We start from the raw sequence: 3,948 nt of genomic DNA on the forward strand, positions 1-3,948 counted from the left end.
GGCACTGACGGATACAAAATCTACATCACTGTCACATACAGCACAAGACATTGATGATACAGAATCAATCACACACCGACACACAGTATCAGAGATTGAAGTAACAAATGATTCTCATTCTCACTCATTACCTGAGATTGACAGATACAGAATACACCCCATTGTCACATACTGAACCAGAAACTGACAAATCCAGAATTACTCAAGCACTGAAAAAGTGTATCAAAGTCTATGAGATAAAGATTGCATATAACAATCACATACAATACCAAAGATTAAGAGACAGAAAACTAATCTCTCTCTCACATAGGGTATCAGAGACAGGCAGTTAAAGAATAATTCCCAAATTCTTATGCCGTGCCAGAACTGACTGATATTGACTACATCTCAGACTCATATACAGTATTAGAGACTGACAGATACATAATGAATCTCACACTAACAGAGTATTAGAGTCAGACAGGTGCAGAATGAAACCCACAAGCATATACAGTAACAGATAATGATAGAGACAATGGCCTAGAAATTCGCTATCGCCGCACCAGGTCTTTAGCATCCAAAATTTAGCGCTCGCCCGGATACCCGTAGCGCCCGCCTGAAATTCAGTTGCAGCGCCCCAAGATGGAGGCGGTCACTATTGCAGGGTTTGGCCGCCTCGCTCGGGGTGCTGAAAGTCAGTTTCAGGCGTCCAGCTGCCGCTGCGCCACCCGATGCGGTGCGGCAGGCTGGGGTACTGCAGGCCTCCTCCTTCTCTTAAGGAGGAGCTGCCTGCAGCCGTGAGATCGCCGCTGGATTCCCCCGGCAAATGAGCCCGGCACCACGGAGAAGTGCCGGGCTCGCGGGGGTCAGACACCAATGCCGCGGGGGGGTGTTGTGGAAGTCCGGGGAGGAAGGAGCGGCCAATCGGCCGCCGGGAATGCGGCCGGCCGCCCCTCCACCTTTATGCGCCGGCCTCTCAGAGCTGCAAGGCCCCGTTTTTCAAACGCTGTTTGCGGCCGCTACGGGCGGGGTGGCCGCAACTGAATTTGGCAGTCGGCACGGAATCGCATTGGAACCGGGGCACTGCGCACACCAATGACATCATCGGTGCCGGCGCAGCGCTACCTGCTAATGCCGATGTTAGGGACCAACTGAATTTTGGGCACTAAAAAACTTCCGGCGCAAACCACTCTTTAGCCAACAAGTGGGCGCAAACGCGACTGAATTTCTAGGCCAATATGTCCCCACTCTGATACAGAGTATTATAGATACAGACTGATACAGAATGAATCTCACTCTCAAACATATTACCATAGACTGAGAGATACAGAATATATCTCACAGTCACATAGAGTATCAGACACTGACTAACACAGAAACAATCCCACACTGACACAGATTATCAGAGACTGACAGCTATAGAATCTCATGCTCACATATGGTATCGGAGACTGACAGATACATAGCATGAATCTCACATTCACATACTGTACCAGATAGTGACAGAGACAGAATTCATCTAACTCTCACAGAGAGTATCAGAGACTGACAGGTACAGAATAAATCCCAAAATGACAGATATAGAATAAATCTCAATCTCACATACAGTATATCAGATTGGCAGAGAGAGAGAATGAATCTCACACTGACACAGTGTAACAGATGGTGACAGTCCCAGAATTAATACACACTCGCTCACAGCATAAGAAAATGATACCGACCAAATTAACCCCACATTAAAGATTGATTGGTACAGAATGAATGTCCCTCTCATATACAGCACCAGAGATTGTCAGATATATAATTACACTAACTCGCAATTACAGAACAGAGGCTGACAGACAGAGAATGAATCTTACAGTAACACAGAGCATCAGAGGGCGTGGCAGATAAAGAATGAATACACAAGCACATGCAGTATAATTGATTTACAGATAGATTCAGTCCCACACACACACAGTACCAGATACTAGCAGAAATGGAATTAATCTAAGTGCCAGAGTCTGATAGATGCAGTAAGAATCGCACTTTCATAAACCGAGTAAGTAGCAGATTCATGCGGAATTCTTCGTTGATAGACAGTACCAGAGACAAACAGATTCAGCACTAATCCAACACGAACATGCAGTCCCAGAGACTGACAGATACAGAATGAATCTCACACTCATGCTCAGTACCAGAGACTGACATCATAGACTTAGAATTGCACACCATCCCAGTGAATGACCGATACAGAATGAATCTCAGACTCGCACACCCCAGTGAGAGACTGACAAAGAATTAATGTCACACACACGTACACTACCAGAGAATGACAGATTCCGAATGAATCTCAATACTGACACACGGTACCCGGGTCTGACAGTGACAGATGGAATCCCAACCTGACACGTGGTATCAGTGATGGACAGGAAGCGAAAGGATCCCGCACTCACATACTGTAACAGAGCCTGAGATTGAGAATGATTCCCACACTTACATAAATCACCAGAGACTGAATAATAAAGAATTATTCCAATACACACACTCACAGTACTAGAGACTGGCAGATACTGGACTAAAATGGTGAAGACCATACCGCAAGATGTGAATATAGTGCACTGGTTGAAGGAAGTACATCTAAATTGCTGTCACGTCTGGAAGAAGTGTTTGGGTCACTGGATAATGATCTGGGAAATGGTGAATGAACAGATGCTCTTGCAATGACTTTTCTGACTGCAGGGGACGTGCTGGTGACAAAAACTCAATCTGATTGGATACACAAAGAAGCCAATCAGTGAGATGCAGAACAATGGAAATTGAAATCACTGTTCAGCAGCCAATCACATTCATTGCCTTCACCCATCCCTCATTAGCATAGGGCTGTGGGGGCAGCCTATTTAAGACTGCCCGGAGCGGATTCGCGTCATTTTGTTTCTGAAATCGAGTTTGAGAATGGTTGAGGAAAAGAAGCCAGTTGCCAAGAATGGCGCCAAGAAAAGCGTCACTAAACCGGCAGCGAAGGGCGGCAAGAAGGGCAGAAAGTCGAGGAAGGAGAGTTACTCCATCTACATCTACAAAGTGATGAAGCAGGGACACCCCGACACCGGCATCTCCTCCTAGGCCATGAGCATCATGAACTCGTTTGCAAACGATATTTTCGAGCACGTCGTGGGTGAGGCTTCCCACCTGGCCCATTACAACAAGCGGCACACCATCAGCTCCCGGGAGATCCAGATCGCCGTGCGCCTGCTGCTGCCCGGGGAGCTGGCTAAGCATGCCGTGTCGGAAGGGACAAAGGCAGTGGCCAAATACACCAGCTCCAAGTAAAACTCCATGCTGTTCTGAAAGAACAAACCCAAAACACAATGGCTCTTTTAAGAGGCACCCACAACCTCTCTGAAAGAGCTACACAAACACATCTCCCTTTAGACTCAATTTACTGTAATTATTTCCTTAACAAGTTTGTTTGAGAACGTTTCAATTTCCAGCTATAGTTTTATTTTTGAATTCTCAGATAAGCAGGTCCACTGACCCGATCGACATTAGCGTCGCTGTTGAATTTCCTGTCCAGTAAACTACAAACACCATCCGTGGTCGCTATTTCCCTTTGCACTCAGAATCTATGACTATTACTAGAGCCTGCCGAAGAATGAAAAGCTTGTTTTCGGGATGAGACTCGGATTTCAGATGGGCCGATTGGCCTCCAATGTGCTGTAATGATTCTATAATAGGTTTCAAATGCAGCGTGCCTCCTTTAATGAATTTTAATTATATTGTCCGCTGTTGCTTTTCTGGGAAGCGAGTGGTCAGGGTCTGGAATGAACTGACTGAGAGGGAGGTGGAGGCAGAATCAATCGTAGCGTTCAACAGAGGATTGGATAAGTACCTGTAGGGGAAAAATGCAGGGCTACTGAGAAAGGGCGGGGATGTGGGACTGGCTGAAGTTTTCTTGCACAGAGCCGACATGGACTCGATGGGCCGAATTGC

The 3,948-nt window shown here is 46.4% G+C and overlaps 1 pseudogene; it reads left to right on the forward strand.

Annotated features, from left to right (window-relative positions):
* The first annotated feature begins 2,913 nt into the window (after window positions 1-2,913).
* Window positions 2,914-3,288, forward strand: LOC147084986 (histone H2B-like; annotated as a pseudogene).
* Window positions 3,289-3,948: the final 660 nt, after the last annotated feature.

The sequence above is a fragment of the Somniosus microcephalus genome, unplaced genomic scaffold (genome assembly GCF_052327205.1).
Source record: "Somniosus microcephalus isolate GS21.2 unplaced genomic scaffold, FLI_Smic_1.0 unresolved_chr9, whole genome shotgun sequence".
Taxonomy (NCBI): domain Eukaryota; kingdom Metazoa; phylum Chordata; class Chondrichthyes; order Squaliformes; family Somniosidae; genus Somniosus; species Somniosus microcephalus.